The sequence below is a fragment of the Chinchilla lanigera genome, unplaced genomic scaffold, assembly GCF_000276665.1.
Source record: "Chinchilla lanigera isolate Chin_1 unplaced genomic scaffold, ChiLan1.0 scaffold00003, whole genome shotgun sequence".
Taxonomy (NCBI): domain Eukaryota; kingdom Metazoa; phylum Chordata; class Mammalia; order Rodentia; family Chinchillidae; genus Chinchilla; species Chinchilla lanigera.
The window spans coordinates 16,555,285-16,570,078 of NW_004955404.1; the positions used below are offsets into that span (position 1 = coordinate 16,555,285).

Below are 14,794 nucleotides of genomic sequence, written 5' to 3' on the forward strand. Positions count from 1 at the left end.
TATCTTCAAAAGTGCAAACTGGCTACTAGTACATCTAAAAAATCTTATGAAGAAATAAAAACTAAAAAATTAAGAGGTTCAAGGTAACTTTTAAAAGTGAGGGCTGTGTGGTTATGGAACAAATGCACACATATGTAAATTGACAAAACCAGTGTGAAAAATTATATGGCTTAGTCTGGTCAATATGAAATGGACATGTTCAGTGAGTGATGAATTCTTCTCCTATCAGAGACAGACATTGCCAGATCTATTGAAACATACGGACCAGTGTTATTTTTGATAGAGAAAAATGTAAACAACCCAATTAATTCACATCACAGTAAATAAATACACTGTGGCACATTCATCTGATGATACACTAGAGAACTGAAGATGAATGAGTTACAGTCTGGAACAAAAACAAGATTGATTCTCAGGAACACCATGCTACAGAAGAATTTACATAGTGCATTTAGAACCATATAAAGTTCAGAGCTGTACATAATTAACTAATATATACCTTAGGGATGCAAACTCTGTATTAAAGTAAATGTAGAAAAATAAATGTATAGTAACATTATGTTTTGAATATGGTTACTTCTAAGGGAAGGGCCAATTATTTGGTACATCCTGGAATACACAGAAATTCATATATGGTGGTTACTTTATCCTAACTAAAATGGGATATGGAAGCTGAGGTGTTTGGGTTATTTTTTTGTCCTTCTGTACATTTGCTAAAAATTATTTTGATTCCCTTCAACATTTAATTTATATTTGTAAAAGAAAAAACTAAGAAGAATTCCATTAGAGAAGCTTTGATATATGTTCTCACTTTCTGAGGATTATTTTAAAAGTTCCATGCATTGATTTAATAAAATATATGCTATCAAAAAATGCCAGTGATCTTTTATAATAGTACTTTTTGAGGAAACTCTCCTTCTATGTGCTTCTCTTAGTGGTTTTCCTTTATGGATACGTATACTGTGTCTTAATTTCTATCAAATTTGGAGAAAGAATTAATTTTTTGACTCAACCATACTTGCATATAGTATAAAAAAAGTAAACTTTTAACAAGTATAGACTCTGGTTGTTTTTTGCTATAACTGAAATAATGACTAAAATCAAGTAGTTAGACGCATTAGGAGCCAATTAGTTTTAAGGAAAGACATAATTCCTAGAATTGTCAACAGAAATTCCGAAAGAGAACTACTGATTTTCAATAGCAGTCAGTATACCCAGCACCTAGACTTGGTTTCTAATTTCTAAAAGAAATTTAAATTTAAAATTTTTCAATAAATGGTTGGTTTCCAGTGTACGGCAGAAAATTACATGTTGAGTCAGGAGCATCTTGTGAGGAAAATAAGGAAAGGCTTAAACATTGATGAGGACAGAAACAGAAGATATCAGAGCCATCCTGGAAGAGTCCCTCTAGCTAGGTTTCGGGCAGTTCAACATTAGAGGAATAATGATGGTAAAGAATATGATATCCCGAATTGAAAACTAATTTATTAGGCCATAGTCATGATCAAACGGATAAGCTGTTACACTTGGATATGGAATTTCTCTTGAAGACTTGTGTGTTGAAGCTATGATGGCCAGGTAGAGATATTTTGGGGAAGGTAGTGATGTTAACCCTTCCAATAATAAATGGACTCTAATTTCAGCCAATGAATTCTGGTAGAAGTGATGCTGTGATTCTGTGGCAGAGTTGTAAAAGGTCCATGCACTTTCACCTTCTTATGGGACACTCATGCTTGGCATTCTAACTGGCCCCCTTTGCCTCCCCAGAACCGCTAGGAAGTGAGGAAACAAAGCACAAGAGGGATTCAGGCCAGGTTGCATGTCTGCAGATCCAGAAGTAATCCTGGTCTCCCCGGTGCCTCAGCTGAGGCCTCAGGTATGTGGGCTGGAGTAGCTTCCAGTCCCCACCCAATGAGCTCACTCCAGTCTTCACAGCAGGGCTTTCAGATATCACGAGATGGAGACACGCCATCTCTCAGGTTTCTTTTCTGGATTTTCAAACTTTGGAATCTGCAAACATAATGAAATGATTACTTTAAACTTCTGTCTTTTGGAATGCTACATAGCAGTTATAGCTGGAAGCATGAGATAAGAGATAGAGTCTTTTACTCGGTGATGCTGGAATCTGGCATTAGTGTTTGCTTTATGTGGTAGATTCCAAATTTTGATTTATTTTATGGACTCTTCTGTGGTTTTCTTCTGAAATAGCTTTTACCCTGACTCATGACACAGAGATTCTCTTCATCCGCTCAGAGACGAGGAACAATACATTCATGGATGTCTGTCACAGTGCCCTTTCACTCACTGTTTCTTTCAACCAAATTTTCTTATCTTTAATCTTCTCTGAGCCTAGAGATGGGTAATGGAGTTATGCTGGCAAAATTATTTTTTTGTTCAACTCTTTGCAAATCCCACTGAGATTGTCTTGTTTTCTGCTTGTAGAATATTGAGATCCTTATCCTTAGTATCTGTTTGTTCTCAGGTTCAACTCCAAATCCCCAAAGCACAGGAAATACAATGCTCTGTGAGTATTCAGGGGTAACTCCCACTGGGTACATTTGGAAATCTATTCTTCTTTTCTATTTTTCCTAAACTTTGTTGCAATGTCTAGTGTGGACTAAATCCTAATAATTCTCTATAATCATAATTCTGGTACTTAATAAATATTTATAGCTCAAAGGAAAATTTCAATTTTTTTCTTTCTTCTTTTACTCATGTGAGTGTGGCATGTGTATGTGTGTGTGTGTGTGTTGCTGAGGATTGAATCCCAGACCTTTTCACTGAGCTATATCCACTGAGCCTTTTAAAATTTTGTGTAGTTTTTTTCTTTTTTGGTGGTACTGAGGATTGACCCCAGTGTCTGCAATCCTAGGCAAGCAGTCTACTGCTGAGGGACAGTGGTACCTTGGTTTAGGAACTTAATTATTTTTCACAGTTTTGGGGAAGATGGCTACATTTGTGTTTGTATGGGGAAGATGGTCATGTTAATCACTGAATGCAGAGTTTCCCAATTGAAGTCAAATTTTGCCAAATGTTTTTGCTTGCAAACTAAATTGTTTGCAAACAGAAGCATTCAAGAACCAGGATATTATTGTATATTCCCTGCCTGTTTTGTTTTTTTTTTAATCTTAAGACAGGTTCTCACTGAGTTGCTAAATTCCTTAGGGTGGTCTTGAACTCAAAATCCTCCTGCCTCAGCCTCCAAGAGTACTGGGATTACAGGTGTGCACCACCACACATAGTTCAAATATTCTTAAAATATCAAATGTTCATAATGTGAATGTCATGCCCTTGGTGTATTTTTTAAAGTTTATATAAACTGTGAGTTCTAGAATAATTTTATATTTATAGAAAACCTGCAAATTTACTGCAGAATTTCATATACCAGACACTCATTGGAAATTATTGTTCACATCTTATGATACTATGATCCATTTGCTGTCAGAGACCACCCTGTGTTCATTTTTATTCTCTAAGCTCCATGTGTGCTTTAGTTATCATTTTTAGTTTTCCTGCAATGTCCTTTACCTGTTCCAGGTCCCAGTTCAAAATCACACTTCACACTTCTTTGTCATCCTTCTTAGGCTCTGTTGGGTTGTAACCGTTTTTTAGTCTATCCTTCATTCTCCTGACCTGGACAGCTTTGAGAAATACTAGTCAGCTACCTTGCAGGATGTTCCTTGGGTTTGTCTGCTAATTTTCATAGTTAGACGGGGGCTGGTAAGTTGGGAGAGACTGCAGTGCATAGTATTGAGGGGACGGGCTGTCAACACAGCTCCACTGCAAGCATTAAGCTGGACCATGTGTCAGAGGCAGCCCCGATCAGACGTCCCCATCTGTAGTTGCCTTTCCGCCTCTTCCCATTTCCTCCTCTATAGGAGCCAGTCACTTAGCATAGACCACAATTTGGGGTCTTATCCACTTAGAGTTCTGCATGGAAGATGTTATTTTTACCCATTTATTAATAGTTATATCAATATAGGTTTAAGGATACTTATTTTTCACATTGGGTTATAATCCTATACTATTATTACTTATTTATTTCATGCTTACTGTTCCATATTTGGCAACTGGTAGCTATTTGGTCCGGTTCCTGTGGTCCTTTGGTGGACCCAATCTTTGTGTTTTTGAACAGTTCCTTACATTCTGGCACATCGTGGTGTGCCATGCCCAGCTTGTGTAGTCTTTGCTCCAGGCCCCAAATCAGCCTTTTATCCAGGGAGCCCTACCTAATTTCTCTCATTGGCCCCAGTGTATTTTTATATGTGATGCATGTATGATACACCAAATGCAGACATGATAAATGTAAACACATGCTTCTGCTATTGTAAAAGCCCTTATTTCCCCTTTTAGTGTGTAGGACAGAGGTAATCAGCTGTGACATTATCAGCGGAACTTCTAGCAGAATCAAGGAAAATTGCAGGATCTCCCCCTCTAAGTCTTTGCAGTTTAACCCTGGTTGTAAATTACAATCACCTGGAAAGATTTAACAACACACAGATCTCAGGGATCTGCCCTGAACCAATTAAATTTCTAGAAATCTGGATATAGATGTGGAGCTCAAGTACCAGAAATTTTTTAAAAATTCTCTGAGAAATTCTAACTTGTAATGCAATTGGGAATCATTGTATTAAGTTTTAATGCTATCACATTGATGAGAGCAAATTTCAACGCAATTTTTTTTGTTAAGAATGGACTACTTGAATAATTTTATTCTTTAGGAAGTCTCCCAAAGTTAAAAAAATATTAAAATACACATGCAGCTACAAACATTTTACTGCTCTGATAAGCCTAAATCATATAGATTCTGAAATATAGATATATTAATGTAACAAAAGTGAAATTTTGATGTTATTATTCACATCCCACAAATTGTATTTTTTTGGCAAGTCACAATATTTAACACTACCAGAAAAATTATTAATCATATATTAAACATAGCATTTATAACTGATAAAATTGTATTTAAAGAAGGAATGAAATGTGATAATGCTAACTTTATCAGGTCTTCCTGAGTTTCATCATCCAAGCACTGGAAAATTAAAAGGTTTAATTATATATTTAAGAAAACATTTGTTAAGCACTATGTTAGATATTGGCATAAAGGGAAACAAAAACCACCCTTCCATAAGGAAACTTAGTAAGTAGTAGATTCTTTGTAGTTTGAGATAAACCACTTTCCATGGTTGAAACAGCTGCATCTCCGGTAGGGAGCACCTTGGAGGCAGAGCTCCCACAGTTCAAGAAGAGCTTTGACGGGAAACGATACAACATTGAACCATTAGCCAAAGTACCAGGAGAAGTCCTGTGCTAGGGAGTGGCCTGCGGCCATCAGTAAGGAGGAGAAGGACGATGTGGAGAATCCACCCACTTAAAACCTAGGTCTTAACATGTCATTTCCGGTCACATTCCATTGGCGAGAATGTACTCATAAGGCCATACCAAATTCAAGTGAGGATCAGGGTGTGGTGGCGCACGCCTGTAACCCCAGCACTTGGGAGGCTGAGGCAGGAGGATCGTTGTGAGTTTGAGACCCGGCTGGGCTACAAAATGAGCTCAAGGCCAGCCTGAACTGCAGAGCAAGAAGCTGTCTCAAAATACAAGGGAGAAAAAGAAGAATTCTCAAGCGAGTTGAGGGAGTGTTGGCTCCTGGTGGCTGGTTTTGTGTTCTGGCAGAAAGGGTATGTGAACTGGGACACAGCTACAGGCTCCCTCTCTGAAGGAAAGGCTGAAAACTCAGCGTCCTAGAAGTTAGAGAGGGTCTCAGTGGAAGGACCACTTCAAATAGGCTGTTTGATCCCAACATCACAGCTGAAAGTCCCAGGAGAAAGCTTCCCATGATGTTAGAGGAGCTCTATGGAAGTAAATTTGTTTTGTGAGGGCAAATAAAAGCAATGGGTGAAGGAGTGGAGTGAGTACAGCTCAGTATACCATCCAAACACCGCCAAGACCCATGGTGGGAAAAGAACACCCAGAGGGAAACTCGGGTATTTTTAAGAAAAGACAAAGCAACCCGTGTTTCCAAACTATCATACATCTACACTGTGATACCTTTAAAAGAGACAGACAGCAGAGAATTATGACAGAATAGATAATCATGCAGTAAACACATACAGTGTAGTAAACTGTTTAGTAAAAGAAACAGGAAGGACGGAAGGTACTTCTGGAATGCTTGGGGGCAAGGAAACTGAGGATGTGAATTTGAATCTGAGACTTAGGGGTTCATCTTGCAAAATGGACATGAGCAAAGACAGAATCTTGAATAGAATGGATGTAGGGGCTCTATTCAGTAAAAATAATACAAGTGTATGACCCCTCAATTAATACATGAAAATGACCATTTTTAAAATGAGGGAACAATGAATTACTGGAGTTTTTAAAGTTTTAAATGTCTTTCTTTGGGGATCTCTTTAGGCAAAATTACATGAATGCTTTCAAAGAGCTATTTCCTAATTGCAGTCTGACTACCTGTCCCTTCCTCAGACATTTATAACCACCAGCACTTTTCAGCAAGAGTAGTGAGGATGCTGGTTTTGTTAACTTCAGGGTGTGAAATGTGAATTTCAAGAACTCCAAGTAATGGCTTTTCTGGGACCCCACCACTGTGGATTACAGACAGAGCTGAGGACAGACACCCAGGCAAAAAGCCAGTGGGGTAAGGTTTTGTTTAATTGTACTTTGGTGCTGGGAAGTGAACCCAGATTCTTGTGTATGGAAACCAAGCACTGATCAACTGAGCAACACCTCCAGCCAGAGAGCGAAGGACTTTGCATGCTGCATAAGAAGCTTGGATGCCTTGTAGGAAATGGAAGCTTTGAAGGATTATAGGTGAGAATGCTCCATGATTAACTTCACATTTTAGAAATCCATCTCAGGAACATGTAGAAATGGGTGGAAGTCCAGAGGAATGGCTTTAGCAAGTACTAATTGGAAATTGCTTCAAATAGCCTAAAAATAAACATTAAACATTGGGATAAAAAGAATTGAAGAAATAGTCCAGAAATTATATGGGAAATGAACTTTATAAAGAGGCGAATATTCAAAAACCAACAGAATATATAAAAACAGGTATCTGCATGAATACAAAATAAAAGTTAACATATATTTATGTTTTAAGTGTTTATTTTGTACTGACATATTAACAGTAATTCTACATTTTACAACATCAGACTTGTATTTGGTGTCTATCTTCCTATAGGCAAGAAGAACCATGAAGTAGGCTGGAGAAGGTAGGTGAACACAATTAACAGAAGGTAAGACCATAATCTTTCTGGAGGAGAGGAAGCACCCATCTAATCAGACAATGTGTTATTTGATAAGGAAAAATTATTTTTGAAAATGGGGGAAAGATATTACATAAATATAATTGCTATTCAATTTGGTACCTAATATAATATCTATGCTGTATCTTAATAAGCACGGCAGCATTTATTACAGTTTAGCAAGAGAAGATAAAAATTGGTTTTAGCAATTAACCTTATCCACATGTAAATGAGATAGATTAATTAGTAGTTTTTCCTTTCCAATCTTTTGAGGAAAGGAGATAAGTGTAATTATACTGTTTATGCAAATTTGTAACCAAATATGCAAAAGGACACAATAGTTTGCAAATTAAAGTTCAAATAAGAAAATTATTCTAAAATTTACCTTTAGAATACCGAGATAACCAATTAGAGCATGTAAATAATATATTATAAACAAATATGAATATTTTCTCAAGAAAATCAGCTTTTTATTTAAATTTATGAATGTGCTTGCCTGTCAATTTGAGTTCCTCAGTAAGGCTTAACTTGTGTTTCAAATCTCTTTTTAACTGTAAAAATAAGTTTCAGATTACTTCAAAATAAAATAATTTAAAAAGTAATATGTATATCTTCATAAAAATAGATTTAATCTGAAAGACCCTGACAATGTGAGGACAAAAGGACAAGTTAAGTCCCCACTATGTGGAGAGAGGAGAAACAAACGTGGTAGGGGAGCAGCTGGGTGTGATGGCACACCCCTGAAAACCCAGCTACTCAAGAGGCTGAGGCCAGAGGAGCTAGAGTTCAAGGCTAGCCTGGGCTACTTAGTAAGATCTTGTCTCAGAATAAAGTAAAGACCTTTACAGACCATAATGTTAAATGCAATAAATCAGACACACACATTTAAAGGACAGAAGGTTTCTCTTACAGGAGAAAACCAAAAGGTAAATAAAGAGCAAAATGAAACATAAAAATTTCATGTACATGTGCCAACTTCTCATAATGAATGTAATCATTATGTCCTGCAAACGTGTACCAATAAAAAAAAGACAGATAATAGGAAACAGGGAGCTAGATCTTTTGTGAATGGGAGGGAGATCAAGAAAAGCAGGGAGGAGGCGGCAGGGGAGGTGAAGGGGAGGAAAAGTGAATTAAGATGTGTGATGTACATGTACCAACTCCCCACAAGTAATGCAACCACTATGTACGGACATATGTATTAAGAAAAAATAAAAATTGAAAACAAAAGGGCTGGAGATGTCACTCAGCTGAAGAATGCTTACCTAGGGTGTGTAAGGCCCTGGGTTTGATCCTCAGTACTTCGATTCAGTGCTGTAATAAAATTACATCATCCATTGTTATAAAGTAGCCCACCTCTATTTTTGATTTTCTTTCTACAGCTTCAGTCACTTGCAGTCAACATGGACCAAAAATAATACATGGAAAATTCCAGAAAAAAACTCTACAGGTTTTAAACAACTTTTATTACAATATATCATCATAAGTATTCTATTTTATTATTAATCATTGTTAATCTCTTACTATCCATATTTAATAAATTCATGTTATCACAGGTAGTATATTTAAGAGAAAACAGTGTGTGTGTGTGTAGAGTTTGATATTACCTGTAATATCAGGCATCTGCTGGTGACCTGGAAAGATAACCTCCACAAATATAACGACTACTGTATCCTGATTTCAGAGTCATTATTCTTTCTAACACATTCAAGACTTATACAAGGGTGAAAATCACCTCTCCCTTGTCAGAGTTTTGAGGTTCTGTGCTCATTTTCTCTTACTGAACTGTTTTTCTCTGCTTCTTTTATTGTGAAAGAAACAAAATACATGCTTTGCAGAAAAAATGATTTGTTTTTTGAGACTTTTTGAGACTCTCAGACTAAAATTCCTGCTCACTCTTTGAGTGATGTATTTAGCATTTGTGGTTATTGGTTTATTTAATGAATATACTTCTGTCTGATATTTACCGTGTAACAGGATCTAACACAGGCTCTCTGCCAGTACGTTAGTAAACTATAGCTCCCTCTCTGAAGAAGAAGGTGTGTGTACAATAATTTACAGGGTATGAAAAATTCTGTTACAGAGGCAGAAGATGGAATGCACACAGGCAAATGCAAATAATTTTGGGGAAGAGTACAACAAAATGCTTGAAGGAAGAAAAAGCAGTAGGAGAAAATGTGCCAGGTAGGTAGAACGACTTGCACAAGTCGTAGAACGACTTGCACAGATGTATGGTGTGCCCATGAGCAGGGTTATGTGTGGGATGAAGACCCACGGGAAGATAAAATAGTTTGGATCCAACAGTCACTGTTGACAAAGTGTTTTCTAGCTACTTCTTTATAGCTCAGTGAGAGTGAACAATGCAATCCTGTCTGCTTGGAATAAGGCAGAACCCTCTCTATGTGTCTCCATGCAGATGTACTTATCTTAGTCATTTTTTCTCCCCACTGCAGCCAAAGCAGTGTCTACATAAAGTGCTATAGAGTATGTCATTTTACACTTTAATGTATTTAGTGATTCGCTGTTGTCCTTAGGATTAAAGTGAAGATGACTCACCAGATCCTTCATAATAATTATTAACCATTCCCTCAATCCACAGTCACCCACACCCAAACTACATCTTCGTGGGCTCCATTTATTGATTTATTGATTGATTGATATCATGTCCTTATAATACACTGGCTAATTAGTTAGTCACTGGTTAGAGTGATGTTTGCTTTTCAGGAGTTACTTTACTTATTCCTTTATTCAAGGTATAAAGTATCGGCAAAGTAGGAGTCTTTTTTAGGAGCACTGTCACATTTACCTTGGGAATACCCTTAGATACCTAGGCTTTGGAATGGATAAAACTCTCCTAGATGCTAAGGTTATATTTGAAAACTTACCTTTTACTAGAAAAAATACAATGACAAATCCATACTCTCAAAGTACCGCCCCCTTCCATTGAATTTATAGCATGTTAGGAAGGTATTTCATTATTTATACATATTTTGAATAGTTCTTTGATATTTGGTATACACATATTTAAAGAGGAACTGCTTTCAAAATTAGAGTGCTACATTATCATAAGGCTTAAACCTTTACATTTGTTAAGAAAAGATAATGATAGGAATATTTATCACTTAGGACAGTTTAATGGCATGTTTTATCTGTAAAGAGCCTGAAATACCAGTGTATTAGCCTGACAGCCTGGATATAATGTAAGTAATTATATGTTTATATTTTTGTTCAGTCTTGTTGGCACTATAGTATTTCTAAGTTAACTATCTGTATCAAGGCTCTATTTTTAGCCTATGCTCCTAAAAATCAATGATGTCTTAATTTAATAAATACAACTCCAAGTGAACATCATTGTATCTGCGCTCTGCCGCTATATTAACAAATCACCCCAAAATTTAGTTACTATCCTAGTTTACTAGAACTGGCATAATAAAATACCACTGACTGTATGAATAAATGACAGAAATTTATTTTCTCACAGTTTTGTACACTGGAAGTCCAATGTCAATGTTCACAAGTTCAGCAAGCCTGGAAGCCTTTCTCCTTGAAAATGGCCACTATTCAACATGTTCTCAAACTCCTGGTCCTGTGCCGTGAATACTCCAGGTATCTCTGTTCTTACAAGGCCAGCCTTCGGGTTGGATTGGCACCAGCATACAAGCCAGCCTCTTTTTAACTTGGTCACCTCCTCACAGCCTCATCTGCAAATACAGTCACTGACAGACTGGGAGTTGGGATACAAATGTGTGAATTTGGGGGCTGGGGAACACAGTTCAGCCCACAAGAAAGATAAAAAATAACAGTGACTATTTATCTCTTCAAGTTGGGGTGGCTTGGGAATTTAGACAAAGTAAATTGGCAGCAGAGATTTTCTGCCTCCCAGAGTCTGGGGACCCCAGCCTAAGCCCTGGAGCAGGGGCTAGTGTACCTGAAGAACTATTTCTGATCTGCTTGTGTATGATACCTGTGGGGTGCGACCTGCATTGGATCTGTTGCCTTGTGTCCTCAACTCCATCATGGCTTGGCCACTGTATTCTCATGAGAGAAAAACAGAGATGAAGCCTGGCAGAAGATATCTTTTCTTTGCTGATGTGGTTTCAGAAGACAGGTGGCGTCAGGTCTGCTGCCCATTGTTAGATAAGATGGTTAAAAATGTCTGCCTAGATTTAAGGGGAGAAGAAATAAACTCACTTGCAGTGGGAAAAATGTCAGTCATGATGTGGTGACTGAAAGAAATAGAGATATCTATTTCTTAATATCAATATGTAGCTACTATACATATAAGAATTACATTTTTAGGCATATAATATGTGCATATGTTACAAAAATTGCATATATTACAAATCTAGTTTGTGTGTGTGTGTGTTTGTGTGAGATCCTGTGTGAAACACAATCCATCACAGTCATATTTATTTGAAAATACATAATATTCATATAACCGCTATAGTAGATGTTGTCTTCCAGTATCATTTCCTGTGTGTTCCTCTGCCTACTTCTTAGAGAAAGACAAGTGCTGTACAATCCCACTGCAGTGTGGAATACTAAAGTTGAACTCCCGGAAATAGGGTGACATGTTGGTTAGCAGATGTTGACAGGAGAGAGAAAATGGAGACATTTTGATCTAAGTGTATAAACATGAGGTTGTAAGATGAATTCTGAAGATCCAATGTTCAGCACTTGACTATTATTGTTAACAGTACTTGCTTAAAATTTGCTAAGAGAATAGTTTTAAAGTGTTCTTACCATACCCACACCCACCCTAACATGTGACTATGCGAAACAATGAGCATGTCAGTTACTTTGATTGTAGTAATCACTTAGAAACACACGTGCATATCAAAATAGCAAACTATGAACCTTAAATATATAGAATCATACTACAATAAAACTGAGAAAAAAAAAACAGTAGAATTATCAAGAAGCCTGATGTTTCAGTGGAAAAAAATAAAAATATAAAGGAGACGCTTGGGCACAGAGACATTCCACATCATGTGAAGATTGGAGTCCCGCTGCCCTGAGTCCAGAAAGGAGCTATCAGAAAGTCAGAGGCCAGGAACAGATCCTTCTCTAGTCCCTTCCAAGGGAGTACAGTTCTGCCGACACCTTGATCTCAGACTTCCCACCTCCAGACAGGACGACAACACATTTCTTTCTTCACAGAGCTCTCTGGTTTGTGGTACATTGTTATAATAGCCCCAGGAAACTAATACAAATGTGACACCTGGGACACCCTGGCAGCCTGGCTTTTCCTAGGCGGGAAAAGCTTTACAAAGACAAAGCAGAAGCCAATGCTAATGGATAAGCAGCTCCAGAGTGGGAGGGATTGTCTGAGCACAGGCCAGGGCCCAGTTCTTAGGGCCACGTATTGCCCTGACTTTCAAGCATTCCATTAGTTTTACCAAAAAAATATCTTTTTCTCAGTTACTAAAGGAATTCAGTTCAGATTTCTGTCATTTGCAAGTCAAACAGTCCTAATATTCCCATTTTGCATTTTTCAATTATTTTGATAAATATGACTTGTATTATTTGAGAAGCTGATGTTATTCTAAAGCAGTTTTCACCTTCAGATAGGAGAGAGGACTCCATTTTCAAGCATGGATACGCGTGCTACACATGTCACAAGGATCCCACAGGGGGATTGCTGGTGCAGTGTCACAAGACAAATATTTCTATCATTGCTCTCTATGAGGGTCTAAAGAGGTTGGAAGGGATCAAACTGGTAAGACAGCACAACGTCACTTCATTCCGCTCCTCCACTGGTTCTTCCTTTTTCCTTTTTTAAAATAAAACTTCTCATGTATATCAATGAGTGATTGAATGTGTGTGTGTGTGTGTATGTGTGTGTGTGTGTGTGTGTGTGTGTTGGATACCAATACAGTAATGACCAGCTTCTGGGCTAAGCACCAATGATGTTGTTATACAAATTAGAATATGGTTTTACTCTTATAAATCTTGGCCATAAAAAAGAAATAACAAAAAATATTTATCAGTTTGGAAACATGAAATGTATATAAATGAGCTAGTTTATTAATAAACACACACATATAAAATTAAAAGTAAATATGGTACAGCTTGTATAGTCTTGAAGGTAGGGGTTATTAGTATAATTACTTTTCCTTTTTACATGCCATATTATAGTCAAAAAGTAGAGAAATTGTGTAAATTGTAAATTTGATTTTGATGAAAAGGCATCAAATATGTGGATTCATTTAGTTATAGCTTTACAACATTGATATATATATATTATATAGCTATAATGTTTCTATATAGTTTATAAAAATTTATCCCATTGGATTCTCTTTCTATATATATTTTGCTGAGAATTTTGAATTTTCTAGTTAGATTAACAGTAGAGCTATGCCATATTCTTGTTCATTCATTTGACATAGTTTTGTTGAGCAGTTATTTAGTACCAGGCTGGGTTGTCAGACTGAGAGCAAAATGGGAAGCAGCACATATAAATATCCCTTCCCTATGGTGCATAGTCCTAGTGGGAAGAAATACAACATAAAGAAACCAAATGTTGATAAAGGAAACAGAGCAAAGAAAGGCAGAAAGATGTAGTTTTTACAAATAATGACGTTTTGCTTTTTCTTTAATTTCTCCGTTTATTTTTCCTCTCATCAAATTTCACTGTCTAATATGTTCTAAATCATGCCCAATATTACTTGTAATAACAGGAATGATCACTTTTATTGACTGTAATGAAGCATGACGTTACCTCCTGGTTTGGGGCGCATTCCTTCAAAATTTTAGAATGGGATATTTTTACATTTCTACCCTTGTTTTGATGAGAATATTTATTTTTATAATAATGTGTGCTTATTCAGGTACCATCATACTTTAATTGCATGCTGAGAAAAGCATGAGTTGATGGCTTGCTCTTCAGGAGTGTGAAAAGTTAATAGTCTGTGTTGTCTCTGCCATAACATTCAGCAACTTCGTGGCATGTCCTTAAGGATTCGGGTACTCACAAAGCACTGCTTAGAAGCTGTAGATTTCTTTTTTATTTCATTAGAAAATCACCTACCAAGCATTTTAACAGAAGGGGTGTGGAGAGAAAAGCAATAGTACATATGTATCTTGTATGAAAATGAGATTGAACTGAATTCAAAGAGCATTAATCACTTTGACTAATACTCATTGGATCTCTACTACATTCCAGCTTGTGTCTGGTCTAGGTATGCACTGTATATCAGTCAACAGAGAAAAGCCAAGTCCTAGACTTGCCCCACTGAGGTAAGGGGAGACAAATAATAGTTTAAATTTGACTGAAATGGAAATACTTCGTTCTAATGTGATATAACCTATGTAACCTCTTTTGAATATGTAACAACATATTAATTTGCTTATTTAGAACCATCCAAAATGGGTTATACTGTGCTTCATAATCTTGATCTTCTACACTGAACTTTCCTGGGCATATTTTCTGATTATATTCTCATCCTATAGAATATAAACTACAGCTGTGTTAAACTCCTACTAATTAGATGTTGTAAACATAATTTCATATGGGGAAGATGAATTTCTCA

The 14,794-nt window shown here is 36.8% G+C and overlaps 1 long non-coding RNA gene across 3 annotated transcripts; it reads left to right on the forward strand.

The window, feature by feature from the left end:
• The first annotated feature begins 6 nt into the window (after nt 1-6).
• LOC102029818 lies at nt 7-13,087 on the forward strand. 3 transcript variants are annotated; one of them, XR_259315.2, is made up of 5 exons: nt 7-2,524; nt 7,199-7,229; nt 8,645-8,712; nt 9,346-9,446; nt 10,744-13,087. It is a non-coding gene; the product is annotated as an uncharacterized LOC102029818 (long non-coding RNA). The 3 variants fall into 3 exon arrangements; XR_001234770.1 differs by lacking the exon at nt 7-2,524 and adding an exon at nt 5,561-6,655; XR_001234764.1 differs by lacking the exon at nt 7-2,524 and having other exon boundaries at nt 5,561-7,229.
• Nucleotides 13,088-14,794: the final 1,707 nt, after the last annotated feature.